At 32.1% G+C, this 13,194-nt stretch overlaps 1 long non-coding RNA gene across 1 annotated transcript in view; it reads right to left on the bottom strand.

The window, feature by feature from the left end:
• Window positions 1-617: 617 nt before the first annotated feature.
• Window positions 618-13,194, bottom strand: part of LOC143045132 (uncharacterized) — a 30,114-nt gene continuing 17,537 nt past the window's right edge. Inside the window, exons 4-6 of the long non-coding RNA XR_012968876.1 lie at window positions 2,671-2,778; window positions 1,543-1,783; window positions 618-728 (exon numbers count right to left, since the gene is read on the bottom strand). This is a non-coding gene — a long non-coding RNA (uncharacterized LOC143045132). The remainder of the gene's footprint in view (window positions 729-1,542; window positions 1,784-2,670; window positions 2,779-13,194) is intronic.

The following is a 13,194-nucleotide window of genomic DNA, read 5'->3' as shown; positions in this document are numbered from 1 at the left end:
TTGACTGCTATATATCTATATTGGTTTAATTGTGTTGTTTGGTTGTTGAGTCATTGATAGTAAACCTGCAACTTCTTTTACAAAAGCAGCTGGTAGTTCCATTTTACTGATATATTGTTAAAGATGTTTTTATACATTGTATATAGAATCATTTTCATAACAGCATGGACAACCAGAATACTTATGTTGGTAATTATACTGAATCGGTTACCTTTCACGGGTAAGTCATCGGCTATCGATAACAGTGATTTAACACTCACTCAGTCTGTCAGAGGCGTTCCAGTGCGGATTTGATTATTAAAAAAGAGTAAAGTACATGGAGGTGCACGAGACGAAAAAAAAAAGAAAGTTAAAGTTTTCAACATTTTAACCATCACACAAGGTTTAGTTCTTTGCTAATAATTCGTTATATTTGATTTAGGCGTTTAGAACCTATGGCGTCTCACCAGTTAAAATTTTCACAACACGAACGATGTGAGCGTTACAGACGAACGTTCACCTAATCTGATCCAGTCAATTGATAATCTGAGCCGGCAAAGAAATAGTCTTTTCAACGCTGTTATGAAAATGATTCTATTTTTCATGACATATAAATGAGATTTCATATCTTTACTTACTTGGTGTCAGTAAGCCATAGAATGCTATAGTTATCAAGACACTTATACTGTTATTAATCTCAAATAATATCCACAGTAGTTTTATGTACCATGGCATTTGATCTTTATTATCTGGAAAAAAAGATTTTGAACATAGGAGTTACAGACTTATATCGACCTGTAGAATCATGTAAGAAGAAGAAATGTGAGATAAATTGACGAATTGAATTGATTTCAATAAAATACTTAAGAATAACTATCGAATGAGCAGGAGGCTGCTTTGATGACCTGCTCTGAAACAGCAAATTGAAATATTTCAAACTATAAGGTACACGATGTCTTTATCTAACAAATATCCACCGGAAGACTATTTAGAATCCTGTTAGTTGTTTTTGGTGCCTATTCTCTTATCTAGAGTAGCAGAGTCCTTGTTTTTATATCAAGGAATCTCTAATATAATTTTGAACAAAAAATGATATAAGAGGTGTACAACGCCATACGGTTTATACTGGAAGTTTTTTTGGAATCAAATAACTTGTTTAAGATGAATTCAAGATATAAAGTGTGAGCAGAGGAACGTGTGCTTGTTTAAACCACTGAAATATCTACCACGTCCGGTCATTGAACATTCACTGATTTAGTATTTAATTAGCCATTTTTTTTGTTTTCCCAATGGCAAAATATGGCACAGGGGGGGGGATAAGACGAATGCTTTTTTTTTTTTTTAATTTCTCCATTCATATTTGTAACGTTTTCGCATGTATTTATCAATATAATTGTAATAAATCGAGCCTGTTTAGTCAAGAAAATTCAAACAATTGACAGAATCCTGCTTTCCTGTCTGTGACTATTTTAATTCGTATAAAATGGTGTCAAACTATTTAGCTACATATTTTATTGGTTTTATATGATTGTTTTAATAATTATAACAGCAATAAAAACCTACCTGACTTAGGAGATAAATGTACAATATCAGATCTCCTCACATGGACATATAAAGTAACAATAAAATCCACTAGATTATAAAATCCCACCAGCATATAGCCCCAGTTTGTCAAATATATGAAGTAATATGGATCACCGTCTCCACCATTTCTGTATGCATTGTACGGATCAAAAGAAAACCATACAATATGCCATACTAACCAAAATCCACTCCATATAGGATATAAGATTCGAGGACCGCACTATCAATGAAAAGAAAAAGATACACACATTGCATAAATTATCAATTTTTTTAATATTCTTTAATATATATTTTTTAATATTCTTTAATATGTATTTTTTTAACTTGGCCCCTGAAATGGAATAATAGAAACAAATTCAACGCTTTCAAAATTGTGTCTTAATTGAAATGTTAAACTTTGAATAGGTATTGTACAACAAAATTGGTAAGACTATATATCATCAATAAAATTAAACGAAAATGCTCACACATTTACATCTTTGTATATTTCATTGCGTGGTAGAATACATTTTAAAGTATAAGAATAATGTTTCATTTAATCATATTGGAAGACAGTACACTGATTTAAAGTTTGTATTTGTGATGTCTTTAAAAGAACTATGTTCGATTTATAAAATGAAAACTTAAATCTTTGTGGTCGTAATTTGCAAGTAGAAAGTAGAAGATTTTGGTGTCTTACATTTCTTGCAATAATAATCTATAAAAACAAAGGTCTATCCCTCGAGATAGACTGTAATACACACGAAGAAAAACAATGACTATTATTCTGAATCAGAGTACGTGGAGAACATATAAAATGTGTAAGGCCGATGTAATAGAGACTAATAATACGGAACCAATAGACGTTTGGCCTCAATGGTTATGTGACCGGAAAAACGAATGTGTATTTGAGGATTTTCAGGTCAATTTTCTAGTTTAGATATTAAACTATGTTTGCATCATCTATAATACACTATTTATAATTTTATAATGACACGATGATAAACTAAAATTAGCTTTTGCATTGAAGAACATGATATATAAATACATATGGATGGAGAGTTGTCTCATTGGCACTCATACCACATCTTCCTATATCTAACATAAAATAGATAAGTAACTACATACCTCTGCTAGAACAAACAGTTTAGGGGAATCATGATCAAATACAAAATTGCTACATTGAAATTCCTTCTTCAGATCGTCACATCTTGTCATCTTACTGAATAACCAAACCTGTAAAATACATGTACTTATGTACTTGCAAGGTTTATAAAACGATTTTTTAATATAGGTCAGGAATTTAAATGGTCAAAGAACGCTTCTACACCATGCATAAGTTGATCTTATCCAATTACATTCCATCTAAATAAAGTAATGAACTATTTAATACCGATATACTGATCAATAATTTTTTTACAAGATGGTCAATAAATTAATTTTGATCTTCCTTAAGACAAAAACTCATTTAAAAAAAATGACTTAGTTAGAAATTTCATTTTTGCGAAAAAGCGTACTTACAACTAGTGTAGCCTGTATTGAGTTGTTCGTTGCATTTATGTTTTTATTTATATAAGCTTTTAAAATTTGTACGTACATTTTGATTGCTGTATCTTTGACGCATATATATCCAATATCTGAATGTTCTGTTAGTTTGTTCTAAACATACAGAAGATATACTCCACTAAGCATCAAGAAACAGCAATCGATCAATCGAGCGTTTTATTCACCTGAGGAGCCTTAACAATGGACAATAAAATCAAAATGACTAAATAATTAAATCTCAACTATACAAAACATCTACAATGGAAAAAAACTAACTATACAGTACCAATATATAAAACAGTTAAAATGAAGGTATCTGTATAACACACTTTTCATATAACTTAACCAAAAGACACGCAATGTACGTCAAATTTCACACTCTTTCTTTCTTATTACAGCTTTCTTCATTTAGTATACACTTTCAAGGCTCCATTTTCTACGATGCCCTTTCTCTTTGTGATACCCAGCCAATGTATGTAAGTGAAAATGTTGAAATAAAAGGAAACATAACGTTCGTGTCTATTTCAATCAACTTGTAGAGTGACCCCCCCCCCCCTCCCCTTCCAAAAAACCTCAACCCAAAACAATGGATAACATCAATAATTGAAACATGCCCCTAAAAATAACGCAGCTGCACAAACGTGGCATGCGGAGTATTCAATATTAGTGTTATGCATAATGGAAAAAATAGTATTAACTTAAATATTATGTTTACATACCTAAAGTTCAATATAGTCGTTTAAAAATGCTATACTTATACATAATATTTTTTATAAATGAAAGTTTAATTGTTTGCAATCTCTTTCGAGGGAGAATTTGAGAACAGCTATTAGTATCAACGGTGTAAAAATTGGTATTTAACAATAAGAAATTTAAAAATTATGCGAATTGTTTCCTCTAAATGTGCAGCGATATATGATTACAGAGTATTTTGTACGTTATATAAATTATGCATATTACTTCGGAATTTATTATTTTATAATAAAAATAAACTATTGACAAACAGAAAGGTCTCACCTGTATGTTATAAAATGCAAAAGTCGAAAAATAGCAGTACTTTAACATGGAAAATATACAAAATCAAGGAAAATAAACCATGACTGAAGGTACAGGGCCAAGTAATTTTCTAGGTAATCATGTTATGTCGTTGTAATACAACTTCATACTAAATATAAAATGGTTTCCTTTAAACTGAGCTTTTCACAAACTTTAACATGTATTCGCAAAAGTTTTAAAGTCAATAAAACAGGACTGTGGGGGACAAGACCAACTTATCGCAATGTAAATAAGATGCGTTTAAGCTTTTACAACTCACAAATAATACCATTTACTTTTCATTGGTGGCTTTTCTTAAACTGACTTAATCACAAATTTTAATACTTTACTTAAAGCAATTTTAGCTTTAAGGTAAACAGACAATCAATAATGAAGTGGGGTCACATAATCTCGATGGAAATTATATGTCCCAATACTTATACAACTCCAAACCATAACCCAAAACTCAATCACGACCTTCTTTTATGGGCATGGAACCTTGTGATACAATTTCACAGAGGTCCATACACTTAAACACAAATTATTGTCCTTGTTCTTGATCCCTTTTCTTAAACGGTCAGGACAATAACCTCAATCCCAAACTCCATTATAGTAGGATAGAAATTGATTGTACAATCTAATTGAGATCCATATCCTCTTAATGAAGTTATTGTCTGAAAAACAAATGTTTTAGCACGACAACATCATACCATTATACGACCGCAAACACTAGAAACAGCACGCCAATGTTTCTTGAATCCGTCAATGTGAGACAAAACTAGCACCAAATTCTTATCATAACTTAGTTTAATTCTTCATTCTTGCAAAGTATTTTTACTATAGAATTTGCATCCTTTTCCATTTTACGTCTTTTATACAGCACCTATTGAGTAATAATAGAAAAGAATGCATATTCAAGGTGGTTGAAATATGTTTCTAGTATGCATGTTTCAGCAACCATTCATTTGAGCACTTCTAGAATTTATAAGATAGTTCAGATGAATAGTAATCCCCCCTGTCAACGCAAGTTTTTATACCTAACCTTGTCGCGCATCAATTACGCATATAATTTCTTACCATCAAAAACGAGGCTGGTACATTAAAAATACTCAAAAGTACAAAGCACATAGACAACTATAAGATACGAAACATAAAAATAAAAAGAAACAGATCTGTATTGCTCTATTTAGTGCTATGATACATGTAACTGTTCTAAACGACTGATTTCTAGTTGGGGATATTTATAACATTGGAAATAGTACGAGTCTATAACAGATATCTTTTATCGTTCTTTGTTTCTCTGTTTGGTTTACCAGACTGCATAACAATGTCAAAGTGTTTGTCGTTAGTTAATTCATCAAAATATATACCCATAAGCATATTAAAAAGTAAAATAACCGCGAAAATACCGAACTCCAATGAAAATTAAAAACGGAATGTCCCTTTTCAAATGGCAAAATCAAAAGCTAGAAAATGGTAGATAAAACCTGGTTGTATAGCTTGCTAAACCGCTCACTTGTATGACAGTCGCATATAAATCTTTCATATTGACAACAATGTGTGAGCAAAACAAACAGACATGATAGGCAAAAAATGTCAAAAATAGAGGTATAGCATGCAGCCAACATTGTGTTATTATCTTAAACACAATATCAACTAATAACTGTGTCAACAAAATAAAATAAAATGGCATAATAAAGACACTCTATAGACAAGACACATGAGAAAAATGAAAGACAAGAATACAAAAAATGACCATAGCACAATAACACAATAGCGGGAGTGTATACAAACCGAGCCACGCTTTAATGATATTAGACGTGTTAGGAAAGTTGACACTACTGCTGGCGCTCGTGTTGGATGGAAGATGAATACAATATGACGTGTGGACCATCTCAAAAAGTACAAAACAAAATATTTGTGTTACCTGTATAGATAGGAGTGTTTGATACCTCTGAGATTAATCTTAAATAATCATAGTTACTTAAGTACGCAGGAGAAGATCAAAATAAAAAATATATTTTAAGAACCAGTAATGGTTTAACGGATACTTTTTTGAATAATTAATATTAACTTTTAAATAATTTATCTTGATCTAATGTTTTGTAAACAAATAGTAAAAGGGTGTAGTTGTATAACTACGAAAGCCATAAAGGAACACTAAAAAAAATTACCCGTGATTTTTTGATTGACAATCCGTGATCTTAGATTGCTAATCTGTTATCTCGGATTGAAAATCCGTGATCTCGGATTGAAATTCGTGATCTCAGATTATTAATAGGTGATCTCGGATTGATAATCGGTGATCTCGGATTGATAATCTGGATTCATGAATTGCTCATCTGTGTTCATGAATTGCTAATCTGTGATCTCGGCGTGGTAATCCTGAACTGAATAACTATGACAATTGAATCATTTTTTTATACGACTTCCATTTACCGAAAGCTAGCTAAAAGTCATTTTAACAAACTATAAATAATTCAAGGTACATTAAAACAGTCGGATGAGGTTGGTATTTACTTTACGCTAGCGTTCAGTAACTGCAAGACTGAGTACTCTAATATCAGTACGTTGTGTCGACTTAAGAAATAAAAAGATATCAAGACATTCAAAATTAAAGAAGAAAAATAACTTTAGATTCAGTTGACATTGTTTCCCGCAGCTACAATAGTATACCCTATAACGGGCTTTCATCTATGTAAATACATTAAATTCGCCCTCTCCCACACACCCACATTGCCCAACCCCCATTGCTATCATGTTAAATAACATGTTCCTGCATTTTCGATTCAAATGGTTATTATGTTCTCGCTAACAAAATTGGAGGGGATCTTGTAACGATACCGTCTGTCTGTCCGTTTGTCAACTTTCGTCCGTAGCACCCTTGTTAACACTTTATATTCAATCGTTCCAGGATTTTGATCAAACTTGCTAATACTTAGTCCATATGAATATCTAGAATCCTATAAATTTTTGAGGTCAAACGTCAGGGATACTGTTAGACTTGTAATTTATTTTAACACTCTAGACTCGATTTTGACTTAACTTGGCATATACTTTGCCCTTATGACTATGATATTGAACCCAATTCATTTTCAAGTTCAGCCGGCAAAAGTCAATTGACCACAAATTGTTACACCATATAAGAGACATCAATTAAGGCACACACGCCGAGCGAACAAAATTTAGATAAAGGAACATCAGAGTTTCGTGTGTATGTTGAACACGTAATGAGACGTTTCAAGATAAACAGGGTCGTTTGGAACTTTTTGGAGACATGAAAGGAACGAACTAAATCAAATAGTTGAAATGTGTACCGGACTTGTCGAGATATGTTTTCGTATACAACCAATGCAACTGAATGCTGATGATAATAGGCACGTGACCAAATAATCCCAATTTGCATTTTAGAATAAATCATAGAGCATTCATCTTGTGTAAAAGGGGGAACTTGTATCTAGTTTCCAAAATATATTGTTTTATTCTTATTTTTATTTTTTAATCGTTCTAGAATGATAGTAAAACGATGGTTTATTTCCAATTCGCGGGGATAAGGCGGGACAAAAAACGTGTTCCTTTTTATTTTGCAGGAATTTGTTGATTTTGAAACTAGAATAAATATATATCCCCCCTTTTTCTCCACAAAAGGAAAAAAATTGCCTAATTGTTGTATCATATTTTGCATTCTTTAACCAAATAATTACAGTTACATAACTTGTTTTGTATGGTTATAATTATCTCTTCAATACTAGTACCCCACGTAATTTATTTAAAAATTCACATTTAGTTATTAATGTTGGGTCTTTAAAAAATGATTGAGTTGCTCACTATAAATAAAGTAATTCAGTGGTCATACAGGTAATAAAAAACTATATAGTATTTATACTTTTGGAGATGACCCCCACATCATATTGTATTCATCTTCCATCGAACACGAGCGCCAGCAGTAGTGTTGACTTTCCTAACACGTCTATTACAAACAATGGGGTAAATAAGCCAAAGCTAAAGACCGGTATAGATATTTCTGTTTAATTCTATTGTTATCTTACCACAATGTTAATTGTATCCCGATTATTAACCCTTTCAATGTAAATGAATATAAATAAAGACAAATATTAGTAAAGAACATCACTATCCTTATTTTCATAAAGAAAATAAATCTAAAAGGTACGTATTTCTTTATTTTGTTGTATAATATTTCCGACACGTCTGTCGCACCTATCAGAAGCCCCTATTTTTGTTTTTTAAATAACATAAATATCATCAATACCAGGAAAAATGTAGTATGTACTTACATGAGTTTCATTAATATCGGATATTCCTTATTCTAGTTAGAGTACTTTGCAGCTATCGTATACTAAGGTTATTCAAAGTATTCTAGATCACAAGTACAAAATATCACTATGTTTATAAAATTTCACAATTATGATAATAGATTTTAATCGGCTTTTATACATATCCTCGTTATAATCATATTACTACTTCATAACCATATAGAGTTTATGATCTTACTGATAACCACTGTCACCTGGGAAAACTTTTTAATTTATCGATTTATACAGTTAAAATGGGAGAGATCCGTTTGCGCCAAAAATGCGTCCTTTTGCGCCACAACTTTTTTTGTCCAATGCTACGTTTGCGCCACCTGTTTTAAAATTACATGGTATCATTTGCGCCAAAAATAAAACATACGATTGCGCCATTTATAGAAGAAAAATCACTTCCCTCCTCCTTTATTCGGACTTGGAACCGGCAGTTTACACGGCAAATATTTCCTTTTCTGAAACATACTTTCTTCTTACCGCCTTACTACTTCCCAATTTAATGTATGTAGTAGCTTGTAACTTCACTTTATTGTCCAAAAAGACAAACATTTAAAGATGAAATACATAAAACAGTTCATAATAATTCCTGTGGAATACTTCTGTTCTATTACTGATAGATAGAGTTTCAGCCCAAACGGATGGTGGGATCACAGCACTGTGTCATCAACATATGTGCATGGCTAAAAAAATTATCAGCAAAAGCTTCTATTTTCTTCTCTTTTTTTTGGCATATCTTGTATTAAATATTCAGCAAAGCAATAATGTTTCTTCTCTCTCTGTACATGGACTGTCTAATGCACTTCAAGTCTCCAGAAGCTCATTTTCATGGTGAAATATATCTCCGAACATATAATACTTTTTAAGCCAAACATAAGAATAAATATTAATCATTAATATTTATGATATACATGTGTACAGGTAAAGTGGCGCAAATGAGTTCCGAATATTGGCGCAATTGATACATTTGGAAAACAAAATTTTGGCGCAAATGATACCCCTGAAAAACGGTAATTGGCGCAAAAGGAGTGTTGCCGTTAAAATGTCCCATAAGAAACATAAACGATTAAACCTGCACTTTTTAAAGACTAAAAAATGGTGAATGACTAAGTGTTCAAAGATGACTTTGTCGTCAAGCCTTTTGCTCTGTCTGATAACTTTTATCTGAGGTGTAAAAAATAGAAAAATGTTTACTTTATCAAGTATCAAAAATATTTGTTGTTAAATGAAAACCAGCTTGGTTTCAAAAAGGGCTATTCCACTATACACAGTATATTTACTCTGCATATTTTATTTGAATTACTGAGACAAAAAAGAAAAAAACTTGTTTGTGCTTTTATTGATTTTACTAAAGCTTTCGATACAGTTTGAAGATCTGGTCTTTGGTCAAAACTCAGTATACATACAGGGAATTGGAAGATGTATAGACAACAACTGTTGAGCGATCTATTACCCCTATTTCGAGCCGAGTACAGATACAGCCGATATTTAAAGACACTAAACAGTTATTGTCTTTATCCTGCAATTAATTCTGTATTTTTTTTGTGTATTTTGAATGACACAAAATCTCACATTTTTTGCATTTATTTTCGATTTGAAATCTCTTGAAGCCCGCGTAGTAATATTAAAATCACACATTCAGCAAAAAAAAAAAAAAGAATTTCTAATGGTCAACAATAATACATCGCTCAAGGTGAATAATTATCTATTATAACATCACAACTTATTTCAACAGTAAACCATTGTCCAATTTGAAACAGAAGTGTTCGAGTTGTCCTACGCTTCCGCATTTTGAACTGAACTTTGCATTAACTTAATTAACATGCATGCTGAAATTGACATGGTTGATTTTGTTACACATTCATACACATTCAAGTTTTGAAATCGATGATTGTCGTCGTAGAAAATACTGCTGTTCATGTACTCGTCAACAGCAATACTCAAACGTAGTCCGGCAGTAAGCGGAGTTTTAAAGCGATATCTGTATAGTATACAGATACAGCATATCTGTATAGTATACAGATACAGCATATCTGTAGGGCTGTATCTGCATAGTAGTACACCCAATTGCAGGATAAATAACACTATTTTTAATATCATGTATACAAATGTGAAATCACGAATTTTTAGTGATGGGGAATATTCATACTACTTTCCATGTAATGTAGGTGTAAGACAGGGAGAAGATTTATCTCCCATATTTTTTTTTCTATTGATTTAAATGATTTAGAAAGCTTTTTTCAGAACAAAAATATAAATGGTTTGAAATCTTTATCTGATCAATTAGAGAACGAGCTAAATATGTATTTAAAACTGTTTGTTGTATTGTACGCAGACGACAGTGTACTTAAGTCAGAAACACAAGCAGATCTACAAAAACAATTAGCCGCTTTAAAGGAATAGTATGATTGATACATGGAAATTAAAAGTCAATGTTCCTAAAAGCAAAATAGTATTTTTTTTCAAAAGGTAGACCACTACAAAATGTTAGTTAGATATGCTGGTATTGAGTTAGATATTATTGAAGCATTTACACATATTGGTGTATTATTTTCTAGAACAGGAAGTTCACAAAAGTAAAAAAGGCGCACAAGTTGATAAAGCAACAAGGGCTATGTACGATATTCTAAAAAAGGGGAGATTACCCAACCTCACAAACATGTTTAACCCCGCCGCATTTTTGCATTTTTGTCCCAAGTCAGGAGCCTCTGGCCTTTGTTAGTCTTGTATTATTTTAATTTTAGTTTCTTGTGTACAATTTGGAAATTAGTATGGCGTTCATTATCACTGAACTAGTATATATTTGTTTAGGGGCCAGTTGAAGGACGCCTCCGGGTGCGGGAATTTCGCGCTACATTGAAGACCTGTTGGTGACCTTCTGCTGCTGTTTTTTCCTATGGTCGGGTTGTTGTCTCTTTGGCACATTCCCCATTTCCATTCTCAATTTTATTTTTTACAGAGTTTGTCTTTAGTGCCGTGTGGAGGCAGTAGAGTGCCTCCCCGTGCTTCAGGTTTATGCTCTTATAATATACTAGATTATGGAGTGTGTGTCCGAGCGAGAACTGCTCTAGTTCATTACTTTAAGAATATTCATCAAAAAGTAGTATTTCAATATTCAGCCCCATTCTACTATTTAGTCAGCCATCAGTCCTACCCTGATATACCCTATCTTTTTCGGGTAATTAATACTGATAGCGTTTGACATTTTTAGCCGAACAGATTTATCAATTTTACATAACTTAAATTATTGTATGCTGGTTCATATTCTGGACGCCAGTCTTTGCTCCTTTATAATATAATTCACTAACAAAAAAACAATTATGAAGCTTAGAAATGGAAAAATATTAAATACTAAACTTGTTCAAAGGGTATCTACACGTCTCAATCTTCAAAATCGGTTATCTAAAAATACTACCATCGCTAACATTTTTAACAATAAAAATCGTGGTTACCTTTCTATCGATAAGTGTCATGCCAAAAAATGACTTACATGTCCCCGTCTTTCCACCAACAATACGGTTAGGTCCACGTTTAATGGTCGCACATTTTCTTTGAATTTTGAAACTGATATAACTTGAAAAACAAACAGTATTATTTATTTACTCACATGAAACAAACCGGGATGTGGTATTCAGTACGTAGGAGAAACTGGACGATATTTATCTAAACGCACTCAAGAACATCTGTATCGTTTTAAAAGACCCAATAAATTCAAAAGTATCATTAACCAACACCTTAAGAAGCACAACCATCCTTTTAAATATTTAGCAGTTCAACCTTTAGAAGTAGTAAATAAGCAGCCTGGTGAATCTCATTCAAGGTTTGTACGATCACGGAAAATAATTGAATTAAATTGGATTAAAAAATTACAGACAGTCTACCCTATCGTCTTAATGATAATATCATGGGAATTGGTAATATATCTAGAACCGATTCCGTTAACATTTTGGATATAGTTTCTAAAACTGTTCGTAAAAACCGTTCTCACGGTCGTAGGACAAATCGCAATCAAAGAAAATTTCGGACCAATCATACCAATATTTCGGACCTAATTTCTATTTCAAAAAACAACGGCAGACATTATCTGTTAACAAAACTCTGTTCATTACCGGTTAATAAGTTAAATAAAATTTTGGAGGATTGCAACACAATTTCATATAGCAGTCCTAAGTATGAAATTGTTCAAATTATTATGGCATATTGTTATTCTAAACTATTTCCCAAAATTGATCGCCCTGAAGATCATAAAAAACATTTTATTAGAATAATGTATGTCAATAAAGGTTTTGATTTTGTAAATATTGCCGGTATATTTAACGACCATTCTGTTAAAGAACAAATTCCTGGATATTTTGACAATACTGAGCTACCTCTTATTTGTTATATTTACAAGAAATCTACCCGGAAATTTGTGTTTAATTATAGTCAAATGTGTAAAGATGTTAATATCAGTGAAAATACACCTACTTCATGTAATTGTAGTACCTCCGAATATATTTATGGACCCATTTCCCATGTTATAACAGGAGATCTTAACATCGTTCAAGACCGAGAGTTAAAATCATTCCTCAGTAAAGGACCTAAATATCGTCCCCCGTCAATTATTAATTGGAATGAGTGTCGTAATATCATCCACGACTCACTCCATACTTACTGTATGAAATGGATAAAACGGGGAAAAGCTGACAAAAAATCTTTGGACTCTTTTTTTAATTCAGTAATGAAGATAGTTGATATACGTATTCAACAT

The sequence above is a fragment of the Mytilus galloprovincialis genome, chromosome 1, assembly GCF_965363235.1.
Source record: "Mytilus galloprovincialis chromosome 1, xbMytGall1.hap1.1, whole genome shotgun sequence".
In the NCBI taxonomy this organism is placed as follows: Eukaryota; Metazoa; Mollusca; class Bivalvia; order Mytilida; family Mytilidae; genus Mytilus; species Mytilus galloprovincialis.
The sequence above is the reverse complement of the archived record's forward strand: the minus strand, read 5'-3'. Positions and strand labels throughout refer to the sequence as shown.